The sequence below is a fragment of the Halichoerus grypus genome, chromosome 6 (assembly GCF_964656455.1).
Source record: "Halichoerus grypus chromosome 6, mHalGry1.hap1.1, whole genome shotgun sequence".
Taxonomy (NCBI): domain Eukaryota; kingdom Metazoa; phylum Chordata; class Mammalia; order Carnivora; family Phocidae; genus Halichoerus; species Halichoerus grypus.
This window is the reverse complement of record NC_135717.1, coordinates 133046740-133061570: the sequence shown is the minus strand read 5'-3', so window position 1 is coordinate 133061570 and position 14831 is coordinate 133046740. Positions and strand designations below refer to the sequence as shown.

Sequence of the window (14831 nt, the reverse complement as noted above, 5' to 3'; positions counted from 1 at the left end):
GGCTTAGTCAGTAGAGCACACAGCTCTTGATTTTGGGGCTGTGAGCTTGAGTTCACATATAAGTTTGAGTTCATATAAGAAGGTACCATGTTGGGTGTAGAGATTACAAGGAGTAACTCAAAATGAAAAGGAAACACTAAACCATAAAATATACAATTTATATACTGAAAATAAAATATCTTCTTTCTAGGAAACAAAATAGTGATTTGGAACATATTCCTTTGTTTCTTCCTTTAGCTTGCCTCCCAGTGTTGGTTTCTATACAGTAAATGCAATAACCACTTCTAGTTTTGAAGAAGTGGCCTTGTGTAGGAGATGAAACTTTTTGTTCCAGCCCTGCCCCAGCTCTTGGTTACCTCTCAATCTTCTGTGCTTGTCCAAGTATCCTATTATATTTTTAATAGCTCCCAGTAGTTGAGGATGTTCTAAGAATTGTCAGTGTACGAAGGAAAGGACCTCAGCATCTACATTTAGGCTGACTGGAAGCCAGACCCTCAGCAGCTTTTAAAATTATGTAAATATATACAGTCCTGAGGGGCCACAAGTATAAGCCCCACTGGCCACCAGAATCAGGTGATCTGGAAATATTCTTTGGGTGGCAATCACAAAACTCAGGGCTTCAGATGACTGTATAAACTTGTTTCTGGGAGATACTGGCAAGCTAGAGGAAGGCAGAGGAAAAGTGCCAAGATAGCATCCACAGCCTACATTCCTTGAGAGCAGCTGTGTAGGCCACTAAATGTGTGCCAAACCTGAAGCCTGATCTTTAGTTCAAAGCTCCAGGACAAGCAAAGTGGCCTCCTTCACAGAAAGACTGGGGAATGTGCCTCAATCTGCTGTCTGTGCCATGCCTTTGAAGTGGTAGCCTGCCAAGAACTGTCCGTCTATTGCTACAAGCCTGGGCAACCCAAGGGTGCAAACCCCTCTGTTCACCAAAACCAGGTAATCAAAAGGGCATCCCTTGGGCATCAGCTGCAAAAACCATGCACCAGATGCATGTAAAGCTCCCCCCAAAGACACTGACACTTTGGAGCATGACAAAGGGTGAGCATAAAGATTGTGCCTGCCCACTGAAGTCTTTGGAAAGATTATAGTAATTTACCTGATAAAGAGTTCAAAGTAATGGTCATAAAGCTGCTTGCTGAGTTGGGAAGAAGAATGGATGAACACAATAACTTCAACAAAAAGATGAAAAATATAAGAAGGTAGCAAATAGAAGTGACGGAGCTGAAGAATACAATAAACTAAACTAAAAAAAAAAAATACACTAGAGGGGTTCAACAGCAGACTAAATAAAGCAGGGGAAAGGAGCAGTCAGCTTGAAGACAGGGCAGTGGAACTCAATCAGAGCAGCAAAAATAAAAAGAATGAAAAAATGAAGATAGTTTAAGGGACTTGTGGGACAACATTGAACAGATTAAAAGTTGCATTATAGGGCTCCCAGAAAGAGAGAGAGAAGGGGCAGGAGTCTCATTCAAAGAGATAATGGCTGAAAACTTCCCTAACTTGGGAAAGGAAGCAGATATCCAGATCCAGGAAGCCCAGAGATTTCTAAATAAGATGAACTGAGGGCTCTTGGGTGGGTCAGTCAGTTAAGCATCCAACTCTTGATTTTGGCTCAAGTCAGGATCTCAGGGTCATGAGATTGAGTCCCACGTCAGGCTCTATGCTGGGCATGGAGCCTGCCTAAGGTTCTTCCTCTCCAACACCCCTGCCCACTCAAGCATGTGCACTCTCTCTCTCTCCCTTAAAAAAAAAAAAAAAAGATGAACTCAAAGAGACCCACACTAAGACACATTACAGATCTTCCTCAACTTATGATAGGGTTACATCCCAATAAACTCATTGGAAATTGAAAATATTGTAAGCCAAAAATGCATATAATACACCCAACCTACCAACATCATAGTTTAAACTAGCCTACCTTATGTGCTCAGAACACTTACATTAGTCTACAGCTGGGCAAAATCATCTAACACAAAACCTATTTTATAATAAAATGTGGACTATCTCAGGTAACTTATTTAATACTGTACTGAAAATGAAGAACAGAATGGGTGCATGGGTACAGAATGCTGTAAGTGTATCAGTTCTTTATCCCTGCAATTGCGTGACTGACTGAGAGCTACAGTTCACTGTCACAGCCCAGCATCATGAGAGAGTATTGTATTGCATATCACTACCTGGGAAAAGATCAAAACTCAAAATCTGAAGTACAGATTCACAATATTGTAAATGCGTATTGTGTATTCAGTAGAAATGTGTATTGCTTTCACACCATTGTAAGCTGAACCATTGTAACCCAAGACCATCTATATAATTAAAGTGTCTAAAGTTAAAGACAGGGAAAGAATATTAAAGGCAGCAAGAGAAAAACAACTTATGGGTACCCATACCACACCCAAAAATCAACAGATTTTTCAGCACAGACTTTGCAGGCCACAGGGGAGTGACACAATATATTCAAAGTGCTGAAAGAAAAAAAGGAAACTTACAAGCAATAAAACTCTACCCAGAAGCGGCGGGGAAAATGGCAGACGGGAGGGCAGGAGAGGAGAAGCCTGAGAAACCGCAGCAAGCTGGAGTCGCCGGAGTAATGGAGGGGAAAGTTCCAGTTGCAGCGCTGAGAAGCGATCAGCTGAAGAAGAAGCTGCAGACCTCCCAACAAAGCCTACAAAGATCTCCAAATTTGGATTTGCCATAGGTAGACGACAAAGAAAGCCTCAGCCATATCCATCAAACTCGGATCAAGTAAGCCTAAAGAAACTGTTCCAATGCTTGCTCCAAAAACCCTTTCAGTAGCAACAGCTTTTAATGAAGATGAAGATAGTGAGCCAGAGGAAATGCCTCCAGAAGCAAAGATGAGGATGAAGAATATTGGAAGGGATACACCAACATCAGCAGGACCAAACTCCTTCAATAAAGGAAAGCATGGTTTTTCTGATAACCAGAAGTTATGGGAGCAAAATATAAAATCTCATTTTGGAAATGTCCATGACCAAGACAATTAAATGATGTCTTTTGAAATTGAGGTGTGGGGTGGGTGTAAAGTTAAAAGGAACAGTTTCCTTTTTTAAAGAATGGTATAAGACTATCTTTTTTTTTTTTTAAGATTGAGTGGTACACTAATAAATGAGAGTTTGAAATTTAAAAAAACAAAAACAACAAACAAACAAAAAACTCTACCCAGAAAAGTTATCATGCAGAATTGAAGGAGAGATAAAGAGTTTTCCGGGTAAACAAAAGCTAAAGGAGTTTATCACCACTATATTAGTCTTACAAGAAATGTTAAAGGGATTTCTTTAAGCTGAAAAGAAAAGGTGCTAATTAGTAACAAGAACACATATGAAAGAAGAAATTCCACTGGAAAAGTAAACATATAGTAAAGGTACTGGATTAATTACTTATAAAGCTAGTCTAAAGGTTATAAGACAAAAGTAATAAAAATAACTATGATCAAAATAACTAGTTAAGGGATACACAAAAAAGATGTAAAATGTGAAATCAAAAACATAAAACATGGGCACCTGGGTGGCTCAGTCGTTAAGCGTCTGCCTTCGGCTCAGGTCATGATCCCAGGGTCCTGGGATCGAGCCCCACATCGGGCTCCCTGCTCGGCGGGAAGCCTGCTTCTCCCTCTCCCACTCCCCCGCTTGTGTTCCTGCTCTCGCTAACTCTCTCTCTCTGTCAAATAAATAAATAAAATCTTAAAAAAAAAAACATAAAACATGCATGTATGTGTGGAGAGTAAAAATGTTGAGCTTTAGAAAAAGGTTCAAACTTAAGTTGTTATCAACTCAAAATAGACTTGTAAGTTGTTATAGTAACCTCATAGTAACCACAAAGCAAAAATCTATAGGAAATACACAAAAGATAAAGAGAAAGAAATATGAGCATCCCACTAAAGAAGGTCGTCAATTTACAAAGGAAGATAGCAAGAGAAAAAGGGAACAGAGAGGAACTACAAAAACAGCTACAAAAACAATTGAGAGAATGGCAATAAGCACTTATCTATTGATAATAACTTAAATGTAAGTGGATTAAATTCTCCAATCAAAAGACATAGAGTGGCTGAATGGATTAAAAAAAAATACCCATTTATATGCAGCCTACAAGGACACACTTTAGATATAAAGATACAAACAGACTGAAAGTAAAGGGATGGAAAAAGATATTCCATGCAAATGGAAACCAAAAGAAAGCTGAGTAGCTACATTTATATTAGACAAGATAGACATTAAAACAAAGACTGTAATAAGAGACAAAGAAGGGCATTATATAATGATAGAAGACTGAATCCAACAAGAAGATATAAGAGTTGTAAATATTTATGTATCCAACATAAAAGCACCTAAACATATAAAGCAAATATTAACAGACCTAAGGGAGAAATAGACAGTGCTATGATAATAGTAGGGGACTTTAATACCCTACTTGAATCGATACATAGATTATCCAGACAGAAATTTAAAAAGGAAACATCAACCTTAAACAACATATTAGACCAGATAAACTTAACAGGTAATTATGGGACATTCCACCCAAAAGCAGCAGAATACACATTTTTTTTTTCAAGTGCACTAGAACATTTTCCAAGATAGATCAAATGTTAGGCCACAAAATAAGTCTTAATAAGTTTAAGAGGATTGAAATAATATTAAGCATCTTTTCTGACCACAATAGTATGAAACTAGAAATTAATTATATAAAGAAAACTGGAAAATTCACAAATATTTGCAGATTAAACATGCTACTGAACAACTAAGAGGTCAAAGAAGAAATCAAAAAAGAAATCAAAATATACCTTGAGATGAACGAAAATGTAAAGGTAACATACCAAAATTTATGAGATGCAACAAAAGCAGTTCTAAGAGGGAAGTTCATAGCAATGCTCATCTCAAGAATCAAGAAAGTCTCAATAAACAACTTCTTTACACCTCAAAGATCTAGAAAAAGAAGAACAAATAAAGCCCAAAGTTACTAGAAGGAAGGAAATAACAAGGATCAGAGCAGAAACAAATGAAATAGAGAAAAAAGATAATAGAAAAGATCCAGGGGTGGTTCTTTGAAAAGATAAATTAAACTGGCAAACCTTTAGCCAGATTCATCAAGAAAAATAAAAGGACTCAAATAAATAAAATCTGAAATGACAGAGGAGTTAAACTGATGCCACAGAAATACAAAGATTCATAAGATATTACTATGAATGCCAAAAAATTGGACAACTTCTAGAAGTTTCTAAAATTCAGTCAGCTAGGAAACTAACAAATTTCAAAAAAATGATTTTATTAATAAAGATTTGTGTAGCTAAAGACAACACATTATTTATGACAAAAATATAAAGCTTTTCAAAAGATTAGTATTTCAGAAGAATAAATACAGTAGCTTCCAATTACAAATAAAACATGGTTTTGTTTACTAAATGTATATGAACTTTTTAGATTATTTTTTAAACGATCATCTGAGATACATAATATTCTAGCATTAAAATGGATAATCAATTATCTCAAAAATTATTCCCTACACATACTGCTTATTAGCATTTTGGACAGGTAAGTCAAGATGGATTAGGACCATGATAACTTCTAAGTCTTGGTTCTCCAAATGATGTAAGCCAGTCATCGCCTCTGACAATTGATTTTTTTTTCTCTATATAACACCTTGACTCTTCCTTTTTTTTTCCACTTGCTTGAAAGAATTTGGGATTAGGGGCACCTGGGTGGCTCAGTCAGTTAGCACCTGCCTTCAGCTCAGGTCATGATCCCAGGATTTTGGGATCGAACTCTGCATTGGGCTCCCTAATCTGTGGGGGGCCTGCCACTCCTCCTGCTTGTGCTCGCTCTCTCTGTCAAATAAATAAATAAAATCTTAAAAAAAAAAAAAAGAATGTGGGATCAGAATGAGAGGCACTGATCATTATTGATAATTTAAAAATCGAATGTCAATATTGAATGAAGCAAACCAAGTACAGACATCAGCTACATTAACCTAAGGTGGTTGAGTATGCAATTATTTGATCCAGAACATACTCTCTATCTCTGCTGATCATTCATTGCTATCAGTAACTATCTGAATAACTCTGGATGGCATCCTTGAGAGACTGCCTCAAGGATGTCTGTGATTGTCTACATCCATTTATAAAATATTTATGGATTAGACAAATGGTCAATAAGCACTTGAGAAGATGCTCAACATCATTAGCTGCTTGAGAAATGCAAATTAAAACAACAATTAGACACCACACTTACTAGCATGGCTAACATAAAATGACAAGCAAAAAAAAAAAAAATGCCAAGCAATAATAAGCATTAGTGAGGATACAGAGGAATTAGAACTCTTACTCATTGGTGAGATTGTAAAATGGCTCAACCACTTTGCAAAAACAGTTTGGCAGTTCTTCAAAATGTTACACATAGAGTTACCATATGACCCAGAAATTCCACCTCTTGACATACAGCTATGAGGGTGGAGAACATATGTTCACACAAAACCTTATAAATGATTGTTCACAGCAGCATTTTCATGATAGCCAAAAAGTGGAAACAACCCAAATGTCCATTACCTGATGAATGGATGAACAAAATGTAATAGATTCATATGATGGAAGATTATTCAGCCATAAAAAGGAATGAAGTGCTGATATAGAGGCTACAACATGGATGAAACTTGAAAATACTATGCTAAGTAAAAGAAACCAAGGCAAGAAAAGGCTACACATTATATGATTCCATTTATATAAATGTCCAGAATAACAAATCTATAGAGATACAAAATAGATTAGTGGTTGGGATGCCTGGGTGGCTCAGTTGTTAAGCTTCTGCCTTCGGCTCAGGTCATGATCCCAGGGTGCTGGGATCAAGCCCCATATCGGGCTCCCTGCTCGGCGGGAAGCCTGCTTCTCCCTCTCCCACTCCTCCTGCTTGTGTTCCCTCTCTCGCTGTGTCTCTCTCTGTCAAATAAATAAATAAAATCTTAAAAAAAAAAAAAAAAAAAAAAAGAAAATCCAAGTTATTTAAAAAAAAAAAAAAAAATAGATCAGTGGCTTCTAGGGGTTGAGGGGAGGAAAGAATTGCTAATGGGTGAAGAAGTTTTTGAGATGATAAAAATGTTATAAAATTATATAGTGGTGATGGTTACACAACTCTGTGAATATAGTAAAAACAAATTGTATACTTTAAAAGGGTGAATTTTATGTTATGTGAATTATTTCTCAATAATGCTGTTATAAAAAATATTTATTGACTACCCGTTCTGTGCTGGAAACTCTCTAAGTGCTGGGAATAATGTAGTGAAGACACTGAAGACCTGGCTCTTAAAATAGATGTGTCTGCTGAATCTAAGTTTGTGTCCCTAACAGACTGCACATAGTAAGGGAAAATTTGGCAGAATACTTTTCCCCCCATAGTAATTTTCACTTTACCCTTCTCTGTAGCCTTTTCCACTAAGAATACATAAAAAAGAAACTGTCAAAGAAGTAAAAGAGGAAAATGAGCTGTCACAGGTTATAAGAATTTCAAGAAGGTAAGAATGAACAAAATTATCAGATGTTTCAGAGAGGTCAAGAAACATACCCCTTGGATTTGGCAATTAGGAGGTCTATGGTAATCTCCTAGTACTGTTTCAGTGGAATAGCAAGGGCAGAACAATTTTGTAATTGTTGCACATAGCACAGTGCCTGAGACATAGTAGTTGCTAAAGATAATATTTGTTGGATTGAGAATAAGTGTGCTGTGAGAAAATAAAGACTATACTTACCTGAAGTCCTCATGAGTAGGGAAAATAGATAATGGGTGGATTTGAGGGAATATGAGTTAAAGGTTTTTAACCTTTTTACCTTAAAGGAATATGAGTTAAAAGTTTACACTAAAAATTTATTTTTAGTGTAAGAAAAATAGTCTGAGAACACGTTGCTAGTAGAGAACAAAAGTTTGTATGCAGTAGAAAGAGAAAAGGCAGCAAGGTGTGGAATAGGTGAGAGGGTTCCTCTGAGATTAACTTAAGTCTTTGTAGATACAGGTATATGTGCAGGGGTGGGCAAAAGTTTAGGGAAATAATATCTGATGGCTTCAAGTTTATTAATCAGGAAGTGAAATCATCTTCATAAAAGTGAGGGTGAATAGTAGGGAACCAAGAAGAGGGCTTGAAAAGAGCAAGGAAGATTTGGAAACAATTGTAAAGAGTGGAAATATAAACTTGCCAAGCACAATATAAACTTGCCATAAAAGGATTGCCAGGGCATGGTGAAGTTTCCAATGTAACTGATAAAATTATCCATTAATATGCCTAAATGCTTAAGATTTTGAAGTTTTCTTGGACATACTTTCTTTAAATGTCTTCCAAGAGCTATTTAACTTTGGGGTGCGTGGGTGGCTCAGTCGGTTGGGCAGCTGCCTTCGGCTCAGGTCATGATCCCCGAGTCCCAGGATCGAGTCCCGCATCAGGTTCTCTGCTCAGCAGGGAGTCTGCTTCTCCCACTGCCCCTCATCCCACTTGTGCTTGCGCTCTCTCTCTCCAATAAATAAATAAAATCTTAAAAAAAAAAAAAAGAGCTATTTAACTTCAAGGATAAAAAGATAAAGAAGGTGGGTTAATGCTATACTGACATTTTCTTATGTGTGTGGATCTTATTATTTTTAGAACTCAATTTAAGAATAATTCAGATTATAAACAATACTTAACATTTTTTCTTTAATGAAATTGTCAAACATAACTTGTGTTAACTCAGATATCATCTTTGTTCTCTTGGGCCACCTAAGACATGGATGAGACTGACTTTCCATCATCATCCTGTGGATTGTAGTGGTTCATAAGTTTCCTTAAGATGTATGTATATTCGGGGCGCCTGGGTGGCTCAGTCGTTAAGCATCTGCCTTTGGCTCAGGTCATGATCCCAGGGTCCTGGGATTGAGCCCCACATCAGGCTCCCTGCTTCATGGGAAGCCTGCTTCTTCTCCCACTCCCCCTACTTGTCCCTCTCTCACTGTGTCTTGCTCTGTCAAATAAATAAATAAAATCTTTAAAAAAAAAAAGATGTATGTGTATTCCCTGAAATCTTGTGATCTCATAATCATTTCTGGCTTGGAGCTCCTATTTCCATTTACTGAGTCTAGTTTATAGATCATGTACCTTTCTGCTCATGTTGCCTACTTCCTATTATGTTAACCCAGTTGTGGATTTTGGTCTTCATCCCAGTAGCCACTAGAAACATTCACAGAGGCAGAGATATGTAGAGATGACTTTGTTGAAGGTAGTAATATGCAGGGATTCTTATATCACAGTAACAGAAAACAACTCGTCTTGATGTCAACCTCCTGTACTTTTCTTACTCTTCTTACTTTTCTGTCCTCTATTCTAGGGAAGAAAACCTCAGTTCCTCCCACTCTTCAGTGGAGAGTCATTTAGCTCTCTATGTCTCCTACTGCCAAAGTCAGATTGAGATACATCTTGGCCTATGCAAAACCAATAAAATGCTCAACTGAACAAACAAATGGACCTTTTTAAGAAATCTTTTTGCGTCCCTTACATAAGTCTCTAGTCATTTTCATTTTCTGATTCTTTTTCAGAACTTATCATTAAAAATGTTGTTTTTCTTGCAAAAGATAAGGCCATTAGGCAAAATAATTCTTTATCTGAACTAAAAAGAAACTTAGATGCTGCCCCTCACTCCTGTATTGTACCAAAAAGAATTCCAGTGAGAGGCAGGTCACTTAGCTTTTCATACTCCTGAGTTTTATTTTATTTTTTTAAAGATTTTATTTATTTATTTGAGAGAGAGAGAACATGGGGGGCAGGAGGGGCAGAGGGAGAAGCAGGAGCCAGAGGTGGAGCTTGATCCCAGGCAGACAGGTAAGCGACTGGGCCACCCAGGTACCCCAGTATACTCCTGAGTTTTAAAAACTCTTCCATATAATTTTTTTTTTTTTGAGGGAGAGAGAGAATCTTAAGCAGGCTCCACCCCTAGGGCGGGGCCTGGCTGTGGGGCTCCTCAGGGCTTAGGGCTTGGCGCTTATCACAGGAGGCTGGATCTTACAACCCTGAGATGACTGAAATCTAACTCAAGAGTCGGGTGTTTAACTGAGTGAGCCACACAGGTGCCCCACTTTTGTATAACTCCTATAGTCTATAAAACATGCCAACTTTTCAAAGCAGACCATGTTTTTCATTAAGGCACCAAAGTCACATAATTTCTTCAGTGTTTTAATTTAAACTGTGGTATCATTGATAGGGATCTCCTATTGACCATCGTGGTGCAATCATCATTACATATACCTAAAAATCCCTAGGTCAGATTTTTCACCAAGAGAAAAAAAAATAAAAATTTACTTCGTTAACAGGTAGACCTCATTTTTCTTAGTTTGGTGGAGCTTTCCTCTGAAATAGCCAACAAGGTCTTATCTCTCTTTCCGAGGGTGGTTTGTTGAGCTCCGTGTGGAGAATTAAGAAGACTGGGTTTATGTCATTAGACCTACCACTAGCTGTTTATGTCAGCTAAGTGCCATAACTGAACCTAATTGTTCATTAATTGCTCCCTTACAGGGACGAATAAAGAAAAAAAAAAGGGACTGTTTGAGAACCGTTGAGAAATGTAAAGAAAATTCTTTCTTATTAGACATGCAATCAGTGAAATGGCCCAATGAGTTCAAGATAACGCTGTAGGGGTTTTGAAGGGACGGATCAATGGTGAGGAACACGGTGACAAGAATATAATCACACGCTGTCCTCACCAATGAGATAATACCTAACATATCAAGAAGAATAAACAGGAAGTATTTTAACAGGAGGATGAGAAGGAGCCTGTGATTTGAGCAAACCAGTATTCTTATTTCTAAGAAAAACACCCTCCTAGGATAAACAACAGCAGGCATTTCAGATTCAAAATGGTTTGGCTGTTAACATTAATGCAATTGTAGCTTAATGAAAAGGATTCCATGCTGTGACTACAAAATGTGACTGGAAATCATTACAATAGCGTTAATAACAGTAAGATAATAAAATGTCCAGGGCATGGATAGTTTTTAAAAAGTCATTACTAGCAGCAGTAACTCGCTGCTCTAATATGGCATTGTAAGGAATAGAGAAAGCAGGGAGATCACCACCTGGATGAGCAACATAAGCCTAGGTGAAGGAGCCCCTGGGTTTTGTAGAGAAGGGGGAAAGGGATGGCTAGAATACCAGAAGATGAAGAAAACTGGAAATACTGCTAGTTAGGCAGGGAAGAACGTCAGTGGCACATGTAAAAGAACATCTTAGCCGATACTCTATGTGTTATTCTGACTCTGGTGTTGTATTTCTTTTTGGACATTATAAAATTGTAAAATCGATGATCAGACTTTTTCTAGGACCTTCTGAGGAGTTAGAGAATCCTTCAGAAATAGAAGACTGGAATTGATAACTTAAGACAAAAAAACTGAATAGAATATTGATTGGGCTGGAGATGTGTGCAGGCCATTATTCACAAGTGAACTATGGATAATAATAATAGTAACTACCATTTATTGAGATTTATTCTATGCCAGGTACTGTATTACGCACTTTACAAATGGAACTTCATTTAATTTACATAATAAGGAAGGTGAGTATTTTCTCATGTTTATGAATAAAGGAAATTGAGGTTAATTAAATGCATTCCAAAGACTAGAATCTTAACATAAATGGGGAGTTCCAAGCAGGCATACTTCTAAGGAAAAATTTAGTAAACTCTGAGACCAGGTATGATGAGATGGTGTTATCTACTTTGTCTTCAGAGAAGAGATTAAGACTTGGGCCAAACTTGGGATGTTAGTGGAAAAATAATTATCAAAATCTTGTCCTCACCTTGCTACCTTTTCAAGCACTACTCATAAGTTGCTGATATTACTATGCTAAACAAATGAAAAGAACCCCAAATCTCATGGACCTTCCATTTTAGTGTGGAAAACATCATAAATAAGTAAACAAATATTAAAATAATTTCAGATAGTGATATTGCTATGGAGAAAATGTAAAGATGAAATGGGGGAGGTTAACTTTAATTAGGTTGGTTGCCTGAGGAGGCAAATTTGAGCTTTTTCTCAAATAATGTGAATAAGTCAGCCATCTGAAAATCCGGCAGAAAAGTATTTCAGATAAAGTAAATATTTGGGAAATGATCTGATTGTTAAATATTGAGGTCCTAGACTGTTAAAAGATTGCCAGTATTTTGGTAAATAAAAAGAGCTTCAGTTTGTCTTAATGTTTCCCCTAACTCTTTTACTATTTAGATACTCAGTGGTCCGGTCTGCTTCTAAGATCCCACTATAAAGATAGTTCGTGGCCTCTTGTGTGGAGGCCTCTTGTGGCCTTTTCAGCTTCTGTCCCAGCTCCTAAAGGAGAAAGGCATCTTTCTAACTATAGTGATTGTTTATAAAGACATATGCAATGATTCCTCCCATCTGTGTACAAATGTTTCTTTACGACAGTGACTTCACTACTTCTCTCATCAAGAGATAAAATCCTCTCTCCACACCCTTGAGTCTGGCTGGCCTTGTGACGTGCTGTACTAATAGAATGCAGCTGTCGGGCTTGTGAGTGTAGGCTTCAAGAGCTTCTGCTCTTGTCCTCTTGGGACACTTCCAGTCTCCTCAAGAACAAGAAACCACATGGAGACAGTGGCCCAGCCAAAGTATCACCAACTACCAGACTTTTGAGTCAGGCCAGCTTTGATCATGCATCCCTAATGGCCTCATAATGCAATGAGTGACCATCGGCAGAATGAGTGAGATCAGCAGAAGAACTACCCGACTGAACCCACCTCAAATTTCTGACCCACAGAATTATGAGCAAATAAAATGTTTGTCATTTTGAACCATTTAGTTTGTTATGCAGCATATATCAAGAAACTAGCTAGGCTCCAAAGATCTTTCTTTTGGGCTTTATGTTATCTTGCTCTGACCTGAAGTTGCTGACTGAATGCTCCTTCGAGAGTTCTCTTGAAAGGTGCCGGAACACGTTATACTAATCTTTCATGCCTTTTTCAGATGACATCAATTCAAATTATCTTATGTATGTGTATCAGCAGAAAGATTAATTCTACTTTTTTGATAAAGTATCCTTAACTTATTATTCTGAACTAACAGACATACGACACTGCTGAACTGAACAGATGGATTCAGAGTTCTTTCTCACTGTTCCAAACTTTCGTTTTCTTTTAGCACATGCTCTAAATTCCCAGTTTAGGAAACTTTTATATATTATGCTACTCACCAAGTATAGGTATCTAGTGTCCTGAGCACTAGAATCTTGACTACTAATTGTCTGTTGATTCCTAGTGTGTCAAGTACCCACCATTCCTAATCAAAGGGGCAATTTTGATTTGGGATGTTAAAAGATATAATTGAGAGTAATGGAGCTCACATTAATAAAGGAATCATACATAGTTCTAGCACACTATGTAGCTCTGGCCTTCAGTACTGCTTCCATCCCACTAAGATTTGGAAGGATATGAAGACACGGGTTATGACATGTCTTTATGGTTTTCCATTGTAATGGCTACACTTACTCCTTTTTGCTACTGAACAGATCCAGGCTGAATAATTCTTCAATTACAGAAGGATGCCTGCTGCAGCCCCTTTTAGGAACCTTCTTTTTTTATTGTTGTTGTTACTATGATAGTTTTATAAGGATCTATGAAGTTTGATGAGTAATCAGTTTCTGACATGAGTGTTGACTGAAAACCCTTCCTCTGCTATTCATAGTTCCACCATTCTATGGTTATTTGTGTATCATTTAATCAATACCCCTTTTCTACTTTCCCATCAGCATCAACTGTGGTGAAAGTTATCCATTTGCTGACCCACTGGGATTTGTGTGGTTTATTCAAGCAGGTGGGGTATACTAGTCTCTCAAATAATAGACTGACCATGTAATACCTCAGCCAGTTTCATTTTTAACTCCAGCTTTTCTGCATGGTGTCATATCCCTTTTAGACCACCGTCTTTCTGTTCCTAAGCTTATGTTCCCTTTTAGGCTAGGCACTCAACTTCCTGCTTCTTATTTGAAAAACAGTTCTCAGTTTAGAGTAGAAACAAGTGGTATTTCCTGAACTCAGTCGGTTGTTGAAATTATGCTCTGGTCATTCGCCGCATTAAATATCCAGCTCTGCACTCTTACCCATATTCTTTTTAGTGATTAACACGCACATCTTCTTAAGATGTCCTTTGGTTATTGTATTATGGTACATGAGACTTTAAACATTTTAAGATGAAAGTCAGATAAAGTCCATTAATGCTTTTTCATAAGGGATAGCAGATTTATAATTGGCAGATGTTTAGAGACTTATTAATCTATAAAATTTCATCTCAGAAATCGTTTTCTATGATTCTATGTTATCAGTATCTAAATGTGAAAGGTCAAGAGCAGAATGAGCTGGAAATATTTGTAGGACGTTAGCACGAAATTTTGAGAGATTTAAATGGGTATTGAAGACATTGGTTACCATTTACAAGTAAAACATAAAACCCTAAAACAACATTCCAAATTCATAGGTGTGATTTGGCAAACTAATATTTTTATTATATTTTTTGAATGACATAAGTCCTGCATGAATATGTTGTCATTGTGAAAAATTAATATACAAAAGCATGCAGAATAAAAACGTAAGCATCTCTTATCTTTGTTTGAGTTCCTTCAAAAGCCAACTCTGAGAAAATGACTTGAGAGTTTGGTATAATGTGAAAACTCCTGTTTTCCTCTTTTACTCACTGCTCACTGAATACTTTTGTACTCTGAGTGTGGGGTGATTTTCCCATGCTAAGCAATTCTCCAATTCTCTGTGGACGCCAGGTGGGTATCCTACAATTCAATTCAATTCTGAC

At 37.2% G+C, this 14831-nt stretch overlaps 1 protein-coding gene and 1 pseudogene across 3 annotated transcripts in view; both read left to right on the top strand.

The window, feature by feature from the left end:
* The window catches only part of LOC118555510 (uncharacterized), a 213133-nt gene that overhangs the window by 66162 nt on the left and 132140 nt on the right, over positions 1-14831 (top strand). The window lies entirely within an intron of this gene.
* On the top strand, positions 2531-3093 carry LOC118552695 (PEST proteolytic signal-containing nuclear protein pseudogene; annotated as a pseudogene).